The following is a 19,715-nucleotide window of genomic DNA, read 5'->3' on the forward strand; positions in this document are numbered from 1 at the left end:
TTGCGTAATTAAGCTTATTGACCTTAGGTTAGATTAAGAACCTTTTCCTATTAGAGTCAATTACTTTCTTCTTTTTCTTGTGAATAATTGGATCATTTCATTTTCTCCAGGACTCCCCACCAACCCTAATAAAATTATGTGGGCTAAACCTCGGGAGTCCATACACATAAAATGGTTTTAAGCTGACTGGACTTAAAATGCAATGGGTGAAGGACATGTCAGATTACTATTTTTTGATTTAGGTGGGAAATGTTATACTTTAGGGGGGAAATGTTTTCAGTTTTTCCGCCACTTTCCTCTTCACAGCGGGTATTTCACCGCCCAAAACTCTCCTGAAAAATTGCCCGCCCAAATTTCACTTGACTAAAAAAAAAAAAAAAAAAAAAAGAACTGCCTGTCTTTTGCAACGGAAAATAGTCATTCCCTCAGATCTCTTATCTTTGCCGCAGATTTTTTTGACCGAATTGAAAATATATTAGCACAATTGACTTGGGTAACGTGGATATCTCTGATGATCTTCTCTATGGGATGGCAAAATCAGATCTTTCATTGGTGCACTTTCATCTCAGAAGGTGTAGAAATTTCACTCTCAGTGGTATATATGTTCTTTTGAACGCGTATCAGTCCTTACAGTCTTTCACTCTCAGTGAAAAATTTATTTGTTTATTTGAATCAATTAATGATATTTTTCTTAGTGAATCCGAATTAACTTATTGTGATTTTATCATTGTCGTATAATCTATAAACCATCAATTTATCAAGCGGAGTAACCAATGTTGTTAGTTTATGATGACGGAGAAACCTATGTACCTTATGTGTGTAATCATTTATTTTCGTGAGTAATTTATGTATGTTAACTTTTCTTATTAAATTAATTGTATATGTGAAATTAAAAATGAAATTATATGCTAGTATATGAATTAATTATTTGATTATATGAATAAATATGGTAAAATGGACATACCTATTTATATGTATAAAAGCATTGTATGATTTATTTAAATTTGTATTAATAATTAACTTGTTTAATTTCATTTGTTATTCCAGAGTACAATGGTTAGTATAGACCTTAATATTGAACCCGTCGTTGGAGAAAGAACTATTGTGAATTCAACTACGCCTACCACCCCTTGTCCAAGAATATGTTTTGAGTCCGGTCTTGAGTTTAGTGAATTTTACCATCGTTATGCTTACATGACGGGTTTTGAGTTGTTTGTAATTGGTAATAGGATAAAGAAGGAGTACAAGGATAAGGGTGTTAGTAAAATTAACTTTTGATGAAAATAAAAGGAAAATATAAATAACATCCTACTTGTGCACCCTCCTTACAAATTAATAATAATTAAATTGTTATTTATGTTACATTCTTTTCAAATATTTCTATCACTAACGACCAAGCTCGTTATTAATGTATTTATTAATTAGATGGTTATTTCGATCTAATTGTTTTAATTTTTTCGAGTATGTTAGGTGTCTCATGTGTTTTTATGGACAAATAAAGTACGTGTAAGCTCCCTCTCAAAGCCAACTCTTTCATGTGTCCAAAACAATTCTCATTCCCGGATAACCTAGTACACTGACACCTAAGTAAACTCGATCGTCTAAGCCAACCCTTTCATGTGTCCCGAACAATTCTCATTCCCGGATAACCTACTACCATGACACCTAAGTAAACTCATCCTCTAAGCCAACCCTTTCATGTGACCAGAAACAATTCTCATTCCTGGATAACCTAGTACCATGACACCTAAGTGAACTTGATCGTCTAAGCCAACCCTTTCATGTGTCCAAAACAATTCTCATTCCCGGATAAACTAATACACTGACACCTAACTAAACTCGATCGTCTAAGCCAACCCTTTCATGTGTCCCGAACAATTCTTATTCCCGTATAACCTAGTACCATGACACTTAAGTGAACTAGTTACGAGGATTAGCCAACCTTTCGTCCGACATGTAGGTGAGTAGGTGTAAGCTTTTCCAATTTTCAAATTAACTTTTGATGAAAATAAAAGGAAAATATAAATAACATCCTACTTGTGCACCCTCCTTACAAATTAATAATAATTAAATTGTTATTTTTGTTACATTCTTTTCAAATATTTCTATCACTAATGAACAAGCTCGGTATTAATGTATTTATTAATTACATGGTTATTTTGATGTAATTGTTTTAATGTTTTCGAGTATGTTAGTGTCTCGTGTGTTTTTATGGACAACTAAAGTATGTGTAAGCTCCCTCTATCAAAGCCAACATTTCATGTGTCCCGATCGATTCTCATTCCCGGATAACCTAGTACCATGACACCTAAATAAACTCATCGTCTAAGCCAAGCCTTTCATGTGTCCCGATCGATTCTCATTCCCGGATAACCTAGTACCATGACACCTAAGTGAACTCGATCGTCTAAGCCAACACTTCATGTGACCCGAACAATTCTTATTCCCGTATAACCTAGTACCATGACACTTAAGGAAACTAGTTACGAGGATTAGCCAACCCTTTCATGTGTCCAAAACAATTCTCATATTCCCGGATAACCTAGTACACTGACACCTAAGTAAACTCGATCGTCTAAGCCAACCCTTTCATGTGTCCAAAACAATTCTCATTCCCGGATAACCTAGTACACTGACACCTAAGTAAACTCGATCGTCTAAGCCAACCCTTTCATGTGTCCCGATTGATTCTTATTCCCGGATAACCTAGTACCATGACACCTAAGTAAACTCATCGTCTAAGCCAACCCTTTCATGTGTCCCGAGCGATTCTCATTCCCGGATAACCTAGTACCATGACACTTAAGTTAACTAGTTACGAGGATTAGCCAACCTTATTAGCAAGACACTTATGTAAACTATGTATAACAATAATATGGACACATACGTATCCCAAAACCAATAATAAGAAAATCACTTAATTAATATGTATACATGATAAACCAAATAACATCGAGGAAATTAAAAACGCATACACACTTCATTAGCAAATTAATGTTAAATCTATGGTGGATCCGGCTACTAATTGCTCATGCTGGTATTGGTTCTTTAGTTGATTGGCTGCAGCAACAACCCTTAGTATAGGCGGGAAACAATACAGTAGTGTGTAATAAAAAACAAAAACACATAAACTTGCATTCATCCCAATCTGTACTACAATTTCATCAATAAAATTAAATAGCACAACATGTTAAATAATTTCTTAAGGCTATAATAAAACATTTGCAACCCATATTAAGTCTAGTATTCCCGCCATTTCTCCAACATTTAAATTTTGTAGCAGGCCCTGCCCAAGATGTTGTGAATGAGATGCATTACAATCAGGCCTACATCGATATGGAAGATCAAGATTTTGTAAACAATGTGGTGTCCTCGTTCTGGAACTAAGGATGCTTGTAACGCTACAAAAATTCCGACCGACTTCGTAATAACCTAGTTTTTGTTGTACGTATTTGAACTAATGCTATGGAAACCTTTTGATGTTGCATACATTAAAGTAACGTATTAAGTAAGTTGGGTGAATGTTTGACAATCTTAAACTTGGATTAATACCGACTCAATCCCGAATTTTACTCCAAAACACGTTTGCGATAACCAAACTCCAAAACATATATTGTACAAAACAACGGATTGAGTGGTAATGGATTAAATAGGTTCATTAGCAATTCATAAAAAAAATACATGTTCTAATTTATATTACAACTTAATCTTTACACTAACTACAGTTTATACACAATACAATTTCAGAATTTTAATTGTATAAAAAATAATAAATCAGCGATTTCCTTTTTTACAATATAATTTACATTGTATTTTACAGATACTGAAACCAAACAAATACAATTTCTACGCAAAACCAACAATGGCTTCGGCCTCACGTCACAATGGTCACAACTACAACATTAACATAGAGCATTGCTTGCACGCTGGTCACGGGTTCGAGTACAGGCTTGAGCATAATAAAACGCGCATTCAACTTCTTGTTAGGTTATGATACATATGACAATTCATAAATCATGCGGAAAAACCATAAACCCAGGAAAACATATTATTTACACATAATCATTTAGCATAGAATAGATGCATACTCTTTGTTGCGTGCCTTCCCTAGCTGCGCCCGAACCGAACAAGAACAAGTCTTTAGGACTCCAAGTGTCGTCCCTCCGTAGATAGTCCACAGCACGTCCGGATCCGCCTTAAGATTGACCAACTAGAATCGCCCTTAAGGTACTATTATTTTCGGCACTTTATAGGCAAATGTGTGACTGAATTTTTCTCTCAAAAACTCACTTTGAATACTTTGAAACTTGTGTTATAAATTGTGAGCCCTAGCCTCATATTTATAGCGGTATGGAAAGGGAATCGAAATCCTATTCAGATACAAATTAATCAAACCTAGAATCCTACAAGAACTCTAATTTAATTAATTTATCAAATAGAATTAGGAATTTAATCATTAACCGAACTCTGCATGTTTTAGGAAACGTGCACGAACACAAACACTTGCACACACACGCACGACAGCCACGATGGGCCTCATGCGTGCGCGCGAGCAGCAGCCCACTCAGCGCCCGCGCGCGCTGTGCGCGCTGTGCGCTGCGCGTGCTGTGCGCGCTGTGCGCGCTGCGCGCTGCGCGCAGCCTGCTGGGCCTGGCCTTGCTGTTTGTGCGGCGCGCTTGGCTTGCTGGGCGATGGCCTGGCTTCGTGCTGGGCCTCGTCCGGCAGGCCTCGTCCGATGCTTATTCGTACGATGCGCTTCCGATTAAATTTTCCGATTCCGGAATTCATTTCCGATACGAACAATATTTAATATTTCCGATTCCGGAATTAATTTCCGTTTCGAACAAATATTTAATATTTCCGTTTCCGGAATTATTTTCCGATTCCGGTAATATTTCCGATTCTGACAATATTTCCGTTTCCGGCAATATTTCCGATTCTGGCAATATTTCCATTTCCGATAATATTTTCCGATACGTACCATGTTTCCGTTTCCGGCAACATCTACGACTTGGATAATATTTATATTTCCGATACGATCCATATTTCCGTTTCCGGCAATATCATCGTTTCCGGAGTATTCATTTCTTGCCTGTGACGATCTTAGCTCCCACTGAAACCAAGATCCGTCGGTTCCGAATATTCATAGATAGAGTATCTAATGCCATTAGATACTTGATCCGTTTACGTACTATTTGTGTGACCCTACGGGTTCAGTCAAGAGTAAGCTGTGGATTAATATCATTAATTCCACTTGAACTGAAGCGGCCTCTAGCTAGGCATTCAGCTCACTTGATCTCACTGAATTATTAACTTGTCAATTAATACTGAACCGCATTTATTAGACTTAACATAGAATGCATACTTGGACCAAGGGCATTATTTCCTTCAGTCTCCCACTTGTCCTTAGGGACAAGTGTGCATTTCCTAATTCCTTTGTCGCTCGATGCTTGCTCTTGAACATAAGGTAAGAGTTGTCATCCTTATTATGTCCAGAGGTGTTCCTCGGTTTCAGAGTTCAACTGATCAAATAAACAGATAATCATAGCCTATGATTCATCCGAGCACGGCCATGCATTTCACAGTTTCTAGCTCTCCGAGTGTCCTTGTACAACTTTTAAGCATCTCATCCCGATTTATGGGAGGACAATCCCAATCTTGCGATCTTGAGATTAGACTTCGTTTGATAGGTGATTACCTGAGCGTTGCCTTTATAACCTCCTTTTACGGTGCGACGGTTGGTCAACGTCAAAGCAACCAGTTCTCAAACAAGTAATCTCAAATCACTCAGGTATTGAGGATTTAGTGTCTAATAATTTAATGAAATTTACTTATGACAGACTTTCATCTCTTACAGTAAAGTTTCATAGGTCTTGTCCGATACTAGTCTTCCCAAAGTAAGTATCTATGCAAATGATTATGACATTGCCATGTCCACATAGTTCAAGAAACAGAACTACTAGTCATCTTGCATTCTAATCGTCTAACGTTTTCTATGCGTCCAATTTTATAGAAAACTCTGATTAGGGACCATTTTCAACCTTTGACATTCAAGTTCACTTGATAGACATTTCTTAGTCACAGGACTGGTCCTGACAGTCTATCTTGAATATATCGTCAAATTGAAGGGACTCATCATTTAATAAACCACAAATTAAATGGAAAAATGAATTCCTTTCATTTATTGTGAATGATTAACCAATAATGTTTTACAAAGATTTAAACTCTAAAACTTTAAAACATTAAACAGAGACATCAAAGCCATTCTCCAATATGCTTGATTCCCATAGCTGCAGTGTGCGAGTTGTGCTTCGCTTGCGGCAGAGGTTTAGTTAATGGATCTGATATGTTGTCATCAGTTCCAATTTTGCTTATCTCGACTTCTTTTCTTTCAACGAACTCTCGTAGAAGGTGAAATCTACGAAGTACATGCTTGACTCTCTGGTGGTGTCTAGGCTCTTTTGCCTGTGCAATAGCTCCGTTATTATCACAATACAGGGCTATTGGTCCTTTAATGGAGGGGACTACACCAAGTTCTCCTATGAACTTCCTTAGCCATATAGCTTCCTTTGCTGCTTCATGTGCAGCAATGTACTCCGCTTCAGTTGTAGAATCCGCAATGGTGCTTTGCTTAGCACTTTTCCAGCTTACTGCTCCTCCGTTGAGGCAGAAGACAAACCCAGACTGTGATCTGAAATCATCTTTGTCGGTTTGGAAACTTGCGTCCGTATAGCCTTTAACAATTAATTCATCATCTCCACCATAGACCAGGAAGTCATCTTTGTGCCTTTTCAGGTACTTCAGAATATTCTTGGCAGCAGTCCAATGCGCCTCTCCTGGGTCTGACTGGTATCTGCTCGTAGCACTGAGTGCGTACGCAACATCCGGGCGTGTACATATCATAGCATACATTATTGAACCAATCAATGATGCATATGGAATCCCATTCATTCGTCTACGCTCATCAAGTGTTTTTGGGCACTGAGTCTTGCTTAGAGTCATTCCATGAGACATGGGTAGGTAGCCTCGCTTGGAGTCCGCCATCTTGAACCTATCAAGCACCTTATTGATATAAGTGCTTTGACTAAGTCCAATCATCTTTTTAGATCTATCTCTGTAAATCTTGATGCCCAATATGTACTGTGCTTCTCCTAGATCCTTCATCGAAAAACATTTCCCAAGCCAAATCTTGACAGAGTTCAACATAGGAATGTCATTTCCGATAAGCAATATGTCGTCGACATATAATACTAGGAAAGCAATTTTGCTCCCACTGACCTTCTTGTATACACAAGATTCGTCCGCGTTCTTGATGAAACCAAAGTCACTGACTGCTTCATCAAAACGTATATTCCAGCTCCTGGATGCCTGCTTCAATCCGTAGATTGATTTCTTTAGCTTGCATACCTTTTTAGCATTCTTTGGATCCTCAAAACCTTCAGGTTGTGTCATAAACACAGTTTCTGTTAAAACGCCGTTTAAGAAAGCAGTTTTGACATCCATCTGCCATATTTCGTAATCGTAATATGCAGCGATTGCTAACATTATTCGAATAGACTTTAGCATTGCAACTGGTGAAAAGGTTTCATCGTAATCCACACCGTGGACTTGCCTGTAACCTTTTGCAACCAATCTAGCTTTGAAAACTTCAAGTTTCCCATCCTTGTCCTTTTTCAGTTTGAAAACCCATTTGCTTCCAATGGCTTGGTAGCCATCTGGCAAATCGACCAAATCCCATACTTGGTTTTCAGACATGGAGTCTAATTCAGATTGCATGGCTTCTTGCCATTGCTTGGAGCTAGGGCTCGTCATAGCTTGCTTGTAAGTCGCAGGTTCATCACTTTCAAGTAATAGAACGTCATAGCTCTCGTTCGTCAAAATACCCAAGTACCTTTCCGGTTGAGATCTATATCTTTGCGATCTACGCGGGGTAACATTTCTAGATTGACCATGATTCTCACCAGATTCTTCTAAAGATCTCTGAGTTTCATCTTGAATGTCATCTTGAGCATTCTCTAGAGTTTGTTGTTCGACTCGAATTTCTTCGAGGTCTACTTTTCTCCCACTTGTCATTTTGGAAATGTGATCCTTCTCCAAAAAGACACCATCTCGAGCAACAAACACTTTGTTCTCAGATGTATTGTAGAAGTAATACCCCTTTGTTTCCTTTGGATAGCCCACAAGGATACATTTGTCAGATTTTGGATGAAGTTTGTCTGAAATTAATCGTTTGACGTATACTTCACATCCCCAAATCTTAAGAAAAGACACATTTGGAGGCTTTCCAAACCATAATTCGTATGGAGTCTTTTCGACAGCTTTAGACGGAGCTCTATTTATAGTGAGTGCAGCTGTATTTAGTGCATGTCCCCAAAATTCTAATGGAAGTTCGGCCTGACCCATCATTGACCTGACCATGTCTAGCAAGGTTCTGTTCCTCCGTTCTGACACACCGTTCCATTGTGGTGTTCCAGGAGGAGTCAATTCTGATAGAATTCCACATTCTTTCAGATGGTCATCAAATTCATAGCTCAGATATTCACCGCCTCTATCAGACCGCAGTGCCTTGATCTTCTTGCCTAATTGATTCTCTACTTCACTCTGAAATTCCTTGAATTTGTCAAAGGATTCAGACTTATGCTTCATTAGGTAGACATAACCATACCTACTGAAGTCATCAGTGAAAGTGATAAAGTAGCTGAAACCACCTCTAGCATTTGTACTCATTGGTCCACATACATCTGTATGGATTAAACCCAATAGTTCATTTGCTCTTTCTCCAACTTTTGAGAAAGGTTGCTTTGTCATTTTGCCAAGTAAACATGATTCGCATTTACCATAATCCTCTAAGTTAAATGGTTCTAGAATTCCTTCCCTTTGAAGTCTTTCTAAGCGTTTCAAGTTTATATGGCCTAATCGACAATGCCACAGATAGGTGAGATCTGAATCATCCTTTTGGGCCTTTTTGGTATTTATGTTATATACTTGTTTGTCGTGATCTAATAAATAAAGTCCATTGACTAATCTAGCAGATCCATAAAACATCTCTTTAAAATAAAACGAACAACTATTGTCTTTTATTATAAAGGAAAATCCCTTAGCATCTAAGCAAGAAACTGAAATGATGTTTTTAGTAAGACTTGGAACATGGAAACATTCTTCCAGTTCCAAAACTAGCCCGGAGGGCAACGACAAATAGTAAGTTCCTACAGCTAATGCAGCAATCCGTGCTCCATTTCCCACTCGTAGGTCGACTTCACCCTTGCTTAACTTTCTACTTCTTCTTAGTCCCTGTGGATTGGAACATAAGTGTGAGCCACAACCTGTATCTAATACCCAAGAAGTTGAATTAGCAAGTATACAGTCTATAACGAAAATACCTGAAGATGGAACGACTGTTCCGTTCTTCTGATCTTCCTTTAGCTTCAAGCAATCTCTCTTCCAATGCCCCTTCTTCTTGCAGTAGAAGCATTCAGATTCAGAAGTGGGTTGACTGACCTTCCTCTTTGCAGATTTGGCGCCAGTTTGCTTAGTTGGGCTGGCCTTGTTGCCACCTTTCTTAGCATTCCTCTTCTTTCCAGATTTCTTGAACTTGCCCCCACGCACCATAAGCACATCCTGCTTATCACTTTTGAGCGTCTTTTCAGCGGTCTTCAGCATACCGTGAAGCTCAGTGAGCGTTTTGTCCAGACTATTCATATTGTAGTTCAGTTTGAACTGATCATACCCGCTATGAAGAGAATGGAGGATGGTGTCTATAGCCATTTCCTGAGAAAATTGCTGATCCAGCCGACTCATATTCTCAATGAGTCCAATCATTTTGAGAACATGTGGACTTACGGGCTCGCCTTTCTTAAGCTTGGTCTCAAGAATTTGCCTATGAGTCTCGAATCTTTCGACTCGAGCCAGATCTTGGAACATGTTCTTCAACTCACTGATGATTGTGAAAGCATCTGAGTTGATGAACGTTTTCTGCAGATCCGCACTCATGGTGGCGAGCATTAGACATTTCACATCCTTGTTGGCATCAATCCAACGATTGAGGGCTGCCTGAGTGACCCCGTCGCCTGCAGCTTCGGGCATCGCCTCATCTAGGACATACTCCTTTTCTTCCTGCATAAGAACTATTTGCAAGTTCCTTTGCCAGTCAAGGAAGTTTTTCCCGTTCAACTTCTCCTTTTCGAGAATTGATCGAATGTTGAATGAATTGTTGTTTGCCATATTAAAAACTACAATTGAAAAGAATAAACAAATAAATAACCATTCACAGTTTCTCTTAATAAACTTAAATTCTAGCATACATGCATAATTCAATGTTTATTAAGCATTTTATTCAAGTTATGTGTTCCGGCAGGTGTGAATAAAATGATTCCAAGATCCTAAAATCATTGAAGAACTAAGCACAGTTTGTCGACTTAATCCTAGAACATCTTAGGTAAGCAAAAGCCTTTTGCTAATAGTCTAGAAACTATTCTTGGTTGATAGGTACGTCTAAGAACTTATTAGGTAAACCTATCGAATTTGCCACGACATAAAAGGACTCCTTACTTATATCGTTGAGTTTCACCAAAACTAACATGTACTCACAATTATTTGTGTACCTTGCCCCTTTAGGACCAATAAGTAACACCTCGCTGAGCGAAAACTATTACTAGATTGATGTAAAGGATATCCAAGCAAGTGTATATTTTGGCATGGCACCTTTTAACTCAATTTTTAAGTTTGGAACTTAAGGCTCTTACTATGTTGGTTAGATTTTAAGTGAACTAAAATCCTTAATCATGCAACATAATCAAGCTTTTGATCTCATGCATTTTAAGACATATTTAAAACAATAAATAACTTAAAACATGCATAAGATATTTGTGATCTAGTATGGCCCGACTTTATCTTGAAGCTTTGACTTCAAAGTCCGTCTTGAAAATCTCCGTGGGAGGCACCATTTTCTTCAAATAGGATAAGCTATAACTAATTACAACTATTTGATGGTTCGCAGACCATATTTGAATTGAAAAATAACTTTGGTACTTTAGACCAATTACATTCAAATTAATGGTACGCATACCATATTTTCTATCCTATTTGGGCCATACTAGTCACTTCATAACCTGCAAAACAGTACATATACAATATATACCATTCACCCATTCATTATCATGAATGGCCCACATAGCTGGTTAGTAAAACACATTATGCATCACGTAAACATTTGCAGCAATTAATCAAGGGCACCAATAATCTACCAATTATTCAGTCCTTATTAATTCTAATCAAGTTGTTTTAACCTTAAGGATTTGTAGACCTAATCAAGAGTTTATGACTAAAAAGCGCTCCCACTTAAACCAATAAATTCATATGCTTTACCAATTTTAAACATAAAAATGTATTTCTAGTCCAACCGGAAACATACAAATTTAATTAAAATTTAAAGCTCATATCAATTTATAATTGAATCCAAAAATTTAATTTAATTTCAGTCGTATTAATTCATGATTTTAATTTTAGTAAAATAATTAGAATAAATAACATTTATTATAATTATAATATTCAAAATTAAAATCCAAGAAAATAATTCAAATTATTAATTTTAAAATTAATTAAAATTACGTGAACTGAAATTTTCAAATTAAACATTCAAAACGATCTAATCGTAACGCAAACACCCTACGCGTTGCACGCCCATGGGCCGTACGCACACAGCCATTGCTGGCCATGTGCGCGCAGCCCATGCGCTCGTCGCATAGCTGCTGCTTCCCTATCGCAAGCCTCCGCACGCATTGGTGCTCGCTGCGCGCGCCAGCGCTCATCGCACGCGAGCTATCGCTCGCAGTGCGCGCGCGCGACATCGCTCGCTGGGCGCGCGAGCCATCGCTCGCTGGGCGCGCGACATCGCTCGCTGTGCGCGCGAGCCATCGCTCGCTGGGGCGCGACATCGCTCGCTGGGCGGGCGACATCGCTCGCTGTGCGCGCGAGTAATGCTGGGCGCAGCGCTCGTGGCACGCGAGCTTGCGCTCGCTGCGCGCGAGGCAGCGCGCGTTGTGGCGCAGCTCGCTTGCTGCCCACACGCGACTGCCTTGGCTCGCTCTTCGCCCATGCCCATTCGTTCATTGCTCGTGGCACACGACACAAGGCAGGGCTGCTGCCTTGTGCTCGTGCACTACGCCCTTGCTCATTGCATTCGTGCCGCACGGGCGACGAGCTCCCTTGCTCGTCATCGCATGCCCGCATTATACAACACCCCTTAAGGGTAACACGAAGCGTCCATTGCTTCGTGCGTGCCATGACACTTAAGTGAACTAGTTACGAGGATTAGCCAACCTTTCGTCCGACATGTAGGTGAGTAGGTGTAAGCTTTTCCAATTTTCAAATTAACTTTTGATGAAAATAAAAGGAAAATATAAATAACATCCTACTTGTGCACCCTCCTTACAAATTAATAATAATTAAATTGTTATTTTTGTTACATTCTTTTCAAATATTTCTATCACTAATGAACAAGCTCGGTATTAATGTATTTATTAATTACATGGTTATTTTGATGTAATTGTTTTAATGTTTTCGAGTATGTTAGTGTCTCGTGTGTTTTTATGCACAACTAAAGTATGTGTAAGCTCCCTCTATCAAAGCCAACATTTCATGTGTCCCGATCGATTCTCATTCCCGGATAACCTAGTACCATGACACCTAAATAAACTCATCGTCTAAGCCAAGCCTTTCATGTGTCCCGATCGATTCTCATTCCCGGATAACCTAGTACCATGACACCTAAGTGAACTCGATCGTCTAAGCCAACACTTCATGTGACCCGAACAATTCTTATTCCCGTATAACCTAGTACCATGACACTTAAGGAAACTAGTTACGAGGATTAGCCAACCCTTTCATGTGTCCAAAACAATTCTCATATTCCCGGATAACCTAGTACACTGACACCTAAGTAAACTCGATCGTCTAAGCCAACCCTTTCATGTGTCCAAAATAATTCTCATTCCCGGATAACCTAGTACACTGACACCTAAGTAAACTCGATCGTCTAAGCCAACCCTTTCATGTGTCCCGATTGATTCTTATTCCCGGATAACCTAGTACCATGACACCTAAGTAAACTCATCGTCTAAGCCAACCCTTTCATGTGTCCCGAGCGATTCTCATTCCCGGATAACCTAGTACCATGACACTTAAGTTAACTAGTTACGAGGATTAGCCAACCTTATTAGCAAGACACTTATGTAAACTATGTATAACAATAATATGGACACATACGTATCCCAAAACCAATAATAAGAAAATCACTTAATTAATATGTATACATGATAAACCAAATAACATCGAGGAAATTAAAAACGCATACACACTTCATTAGCAAATTAATGTTAAATCTATGGTGGATCCGGCTACTAATTGCTCATGCTGGTATTGGTTCTTTAGTTGATTGGCTGCAGCAACAACCCTTAGTATAGGCGGGAAACAATACAGTAGTGTGTAATAAAAAACAAAAACACATAAACTTGCATTCATCCCAATCTGTACTACAATTTCATCAATAAAATTAAATAGCACAACATGTTAAATAATTTCTTAAGGCTATAATAAAACATTTGCAACCCATATTAAGTCTAGTATTCCCGCCATTTCTCCAACATTTAAATTTTGTAGCAGGCCCTGCCCAAGATGTTGTGAATGAGATGCATTACAATCAGGCCTACATCGATATGGAAGATCAAGATTTTGTAAACAATGTGGTGTCCTCGTTCTGGAACTAAGGATGCTTGTAACGCTACAAAAATTCCGACCGACTTCGTAATAACCTAGTTTTTGTTGTACGTATTTGAACTAATGCTATGGAAACCTTTTGATGTTGCATACATTAAAGTAACGTATTAAGTAAGTTGGGTGAATGTTTGACAATCTTAAACTTGGATTAATACCGACTCAATCCCGAATTTTACTCCAAAACACGTTTGCGATAACCAAACTCCAAAACATATATTGTACAAAACAACGGATTGAGTGGTAATGGATTAAATAGGTTCATTAGCAATTCATAAAAAAAATACATGTTCTAATTTATATTACAACTTAATCTTTACACTAACTACAGTTTATACACAATACAATTTCAGAATTTTAATTGTATAAAAAATAATAAATCAGCGATTTCCTTTTTTACAATATAATTTACATTGTATTTTACAGATACTGAAACCAAACAAATACAATTTCTACGCAAAACCAACAATGGCTTCGGCCTCACGTCACAATGGTCACAACTACAACATTAACATAGAGCATTGCTTGCACGCTGGTCACGGGTTCGAGTACAGGCTTGAGCATAATAAAACGCGCATTCAACTTCTTGTTAGGTTATGATACATATGACAATTCATAAATCATGCGGAAAAACCATAAACCCAGGAAAACATATTATTTACACATAATCATTTAGCATAGAATAGATGCATACTCTTTGTTGCGTGCCTTCCCTAGCTGCGCCCGAACCGAACAAGAACAAGTCTTTAGGACTCCAAGTGTCGTCCCTCCGTAGATAGTCCACAGCACGTCCGGATCCGCCTTAAGATTGACCAACTAGAATCGCCCTTAAGGTACTATTATTTTCGGCACTTTATAGGCAAATGTGTGACTGAATTTTTCTCTCAAAAACTCACTTTGAATACTTTGAAACTTGTGTTATAAATTGTGAGCCCTAGCCTCATATTTATAGCGGTATGGAAAGGGAATCGAAATCCTATTCAGATACAAATTAATCAAACCTAGAATCCTACAAGAACTCTAATTTAATTAATTTATCAAATAGAATTAGGAATTTAATCATTAACCGAACTCTGCATGTTTTAGGAAACGTGCACGAACACAAACACTTGCACACACACGCACGACAGCCACGATGGGCCTCATGCGTGCGCGCGAGCAGCAGCCCACTCAGCGCCCGCGCGCGCTGTGCGCTGCGCGTGCTGTGCGCGCTGTGCGCGCTGCGCGCTGCGCGCAGCCTGCTGGGCCTGGCCTTGCTGTTTGTGCGGCGCGCTTGGCTTGCTGGGCGATGGCCTGGCTTCGTGCTGGGCCTCGTCCGGCAGGCCTCGTCCGATTCTTATTCGTACGATGCGCTTCCGATTAAATTTTCCGATTCCGGAATTCATTTCCGATACGAACAATATTTAATATTTCCGATTCCGGAATTAATTTCCGTTTCGAACAAATATTTAATATTTCCGTTTCCGGAATTATTTTCCGATTCCGGTAATATTTCCGATTCTGACAATATTTCCGTTTCCGGCAATATTTCCGATTCTGGCAATATTTCCATTTCCGATAATATTTTCCGATACGTACCATGTTTCCGTTTCCGGCAACATCTACGACTTGGATAATATTTATATTTCCGATACGATCCATATTTCCGTTTCCGGCAATATCATCGTTTCCGGAGTATTCATTTCTTGCCTGTGACGATCTTAGCTCCCACTGAAACCAAGATCCGTCGGTTCCGAATATTCATAGATAGAGTATCTAATGCCATTAGATACTTGATCCGTTTACGTACTATTTGTGTGACCCTACGGGTTCAGTCAAGAGTAAGCTGTGGATTAATATCATTAATTCCACTTGAACTGAAGCGGCCTCTAGCTAGGCATTCAGCTCACTTGATCTCACTGAATTATTAACTTGTCAATTAATACTGAACCGCATTTATTAGACTTAACATAGAATGCATACTTGGACCAAGGGCATTATTTCCTTCACTTCTTCCCTACCAACCCCCCACCCTTTTTTTCCCATTTTTTTTCCAATTCCCTGCTATTGTCCATTTTTATATATTTGTCAACAACAAACCATGTTTTTTATTTCCAAACTTAAACAAAACATTGATAAAATTAGGGAATATGGATATCAAACTAGGATGAAATAAGCAACAACAAAACAAATCCAACATTGGAAATATCGAAAAAAAAAATTACAAAATCAAAGAAAATACTCCATTGACATAACTGACATGTTCACAAAGTCACAAATTTACAAACTCCGTTACGAGAGTATGTTCTCATGTTTCCAGATCTACAAAAATAATAATGTAAAAAAAAAAAAATTGAAAAAAGATAAAGATAAAGTACTGATATGTCGGAGAAAACAAGAAATCAACAACCATGTCAAAATTAATTGGTATTACCAAGATCTAATTACCATAACCACATAAATCCACACCATTTTACCGCCACACTTCACAAATACAAAAGCCCACAAATTGCTTCTATAGAAGGTACTCTCATTTTTTCAGATCCAAAAGCACAACAAAAATGAATATCGGGTTTGTGAAAATCCATAAACTGCCATTCTCAAAACCATAAATGGGTTAGGGAAAACCATAACTGTCACAAAATGATTGAACAGCATCTAGAAAACTCAATTTAAGGAAGAAAAAGAAAAGCTAAGTCACTACATCAAGGATGTGGGTATAGAAGGTACTCTCATCTTATTCATTTTTGGCTTCCTGGTGCAGTTGATATACATTATTCAAGTGGAATCGAAATCACTTTGGAAGAGTGAAAAAGACTTTGGAGAGATGAATGAACATTGGTTTCATCGACATTTCAACAAAATTAAAAAAAATAAAAAATTGTTTTATTATTTGAAATTCAAATTCAAATTGTCCTTGAAATTTTTCAGATGACTAGGCAGTGACAAGGCAATGAGCTGGCATTGTTACCCAATTGGTGAGCATTTTAAGTCCAGTCAACTTAAAATGATTTTAGGTGTGGGTTTGGCGCTAAACCTCTGAAAACAGCTTTAAGAAATCACTAAATCTGCGTAATATTCCATGGGTGGTTGTGATTGCTTCTGGTGTCTGTATGCCATTACCTGCTAAGCATAAAAAAACTACAAATGCTCTGCATTTGCTTAAATAACCAGACAAGTTTCATATAAGGACTTGAACAACAAGATCCATAAGGGAAAAACAAAAAAACAACTGTATACAAATACCAAAAATTGGGCAATCTCAAGTGTCTGCTCGCAAAGGAAACAAACATCGGGGGAGTTGAAATCCCATTATGTGAGCTCGTGACACCTCTACTGCAGCTAGGCTAATCATTTAGATCAGCTAATGAGGTACTATATGCAAACAATAGTCGTTTTCTTACATCTGCCTGAACTGGAATCAAAATATAGATGTCCTATAGAACCTTGTATTGAGAAATTGATCCTCTTGACACCGCCTCGGGGAGTAAGACGACAAATGGCAGGCTTAGTGATGCCCTGGGAATTTATCCCTGAGCACCCTAATTGCTCCTCCCTTCCAATACCTATCCTTCCTTTCCTCTTCAATAATTTCCCATTAAAGCTAAAAATGGGTATCTATAAATCCACAAAATAACAATGTAATCAAAACAAATAGTGAAATTAACATAAATCCTACAATAGAACATAATTCTAATCTACATCAACAAGAACAAACACAAAAGCAGCAAAAAGTTGAGATCTGTAGATAAAACCCAGTTCTAGATAAACAATCTAAGCTCAATCGAACATCAAAAGAAAAGAAAAAGTAAACCCCATGCCAGAAAAACAAATCAAATTAAACCCACATCAAAAAAAGAAATCAAATTTTTTATTTAATTTCAATTACAAGGAGAATTGGAGTAAGGAGAGTGAATACTAACCTTGTGATCTGACTCAGAAGCAAAAGATGGAGAAGAGAAGAGAGAGAAAGTAAAGAAGATTAGGAAGGTGAAGATGGATCGTACGGTAGTGGGCGTGGCTGAGGAGAGAGATCAAACCAAAATCAACGGTGGGGATCTTCAGAGGCTGTAAAATTGAAAAGAAAATCAGAGGAAATCAAGAACAAATTAACGGCATTTAGAATTGTAGATGGGTATTTTTTGGGTTTACATTAAGTCAGAGACAGTGCGCTCTCCTTCCTGACGTATCTGGAAATGGTAGATGAAGAAAAGAAAGAAAATCATGTGCTCGCCGAGATTGATCTATTTCAAATTATATCATCTTGATGATGACGACTTACCCAGAAAATGAAAAGATCCCAGAGATTTCAATGGCGCAAATAAATTTTATGTTTCTCACCTCTCAATTTTCAATGGCGCCAGAATTTTCCCTCAATCTCCTTTCTATCGTTTATGGCGCTTAAACAAAAATTTCAGGAGACCAAGGATCGGCCCGAACGTCGTCGATATGGGCCAAGGCGTGAGCCGAAAACCGGGCGTTCTCTAACCTCGGTTGCCGAGGGTTGCTAGCCTTGAAGTCGTAAGGAGGGCAGTTAGAAAGAATCTCCCCACCTTCCAACTTGTATCCCAACACCTCGGGATCAAGAGCGGCCTCACCAAATGTTGTGTAAAGTTTAGTCACATATAGTATATATCTAAGTCTGGTTATTTGTTTAACTTAGCTTTAGCATTCATATCGAATTATAATAATTTGTAGAACATTAACAAATAATATATGTGGGAAATGGGAAGCAGTTTTCTTGACGGAAAAGGCGTCGAAAAAAGTGTATAGGTTCTTGACGAAGAAAGTGTCGTGAATTCTCTATTTCTCGACGCTTTTATGCATCAAACAATGCGTCAAATGTTTTCTCCGACGCTTTTATGTGTCAACAAATGGGTCAAAAAGCGTCGAAACAATACAAAATTTGTAGTAGTGATATCATTAGGGGCATAAGTAATTGACCCTAATTATATTTCGAGGCAAAATTATATGGTTGCCCCTAAATATATGTCTTTAGAATTAATGTTTAATATGTCTCTAAATATGTGATTGCCTCTTATTATAATCCGAGGCAAAGATATTGTTGCCCCTAATTATATTTTGAGGCAAAGATATAGGTTGCCTCTAATTATAATTCGAGACAAATATATATGTTGCCTCTAATTATATTTTGAGGCAATATTATGGGGTTGCCTCTAATTATATTTTGAGGCAAGGATATATGGTTGCCTCTAAATGTATGGGCTTTTAGGAGCAACACATTGTGTTGCCTCAAAAAGGGGCCTTTAGAGGCAACCACTAATTAGCGACGGACTTATTAGAGGCATCCACTTTTTTGCTTCAAAAACCCATTAGCGGCTAAATTCCCATTTTTAGGGACAATTATGACTTGCCTTTGTATCCGATTTTTCTAGTAGTGGAAGGTGAATGCAAATATGAAGAAGAGTTACATGTAGCATGTGGTATGGTTAGTTTGTACAAAACCACTTCAGACCGACTTGGTTTGACTTCTGTAGTTTTTGTTTCTTTGGGGTTCTTTTGTATTGGTTTTGTGGTTTGGTTGACTATCTTAGTTTTATGTAGTTACGGGCTTGCAGTTTGTTGCAAGGTCTAGGGTGTTTTATTTGGTTGAGCTTGTACAAATATTTGGTTCGCTTTTGGTATATAATATTACTAATTTACCAAAAAATTAGCTTATAAGTGATCGTGCTTGTAAATTTATGTAATAATATTCTAGATGTTCTGGTGCCTCTAAAAACCTTTCACGTAAGTTTCAAATTCCATCTAAATATCATTATTTGAAAAAAAGAAAAGAAAAAAGAAGATGTTGCCTCTAATTATATTTTGAGGCAATTTATATGGTTGCCCCTAAACATATGTGACTTTTAGAGGCAACCTCTAATTATATTTCGAGTTAAATTACATGGTTACCCCTAAATATATGTGCCTTTTGGAGGAAGTTTTGTATATTGCCTCTAATTATA

General features: G+C 38.1%; 1 long non-coding RNA gene across 1 annotated transcript; it reads right to left on the reverse strand.

Annotated features, from left to right (window-relative positions):
- Nucleotides 1-42: 42 nt before the first annotated feature.
- Nucleotides 43-18,639, reverse strand: LOC110798568 (uncharacterized). Its single transcript, XR_002536114.2, has 4 exons — nt 17,902-18,639; nt 17,673-17,817; nt 16,787-17,367; nt 43-149 (listed from the first exon to the last, which is right to left on the reverse strand). It is a non-coding gene; the product is annotated as an uncharacterized lncRNA (long non-coding RNA).
- Nucleotides 18,640-19,715: the final 1,076 nt, after the last annotated feature.

The sequence above is a fragment of the Spinacia oleracea genome, chromosome 3, assembly GCF_020520425.1.
Source record: "Spinacia oleracea cultivar Varoflay chromosome 3, BTI_SOV_V1, whole genome shotgun sequence".
Lineage (NCBI taxonomy): Eukaryota > Viridiplantae > Streptophyta > Magnoliopsida > Caryophyllales > Amaranthaceae > Spinacia > Spinacia oleracea.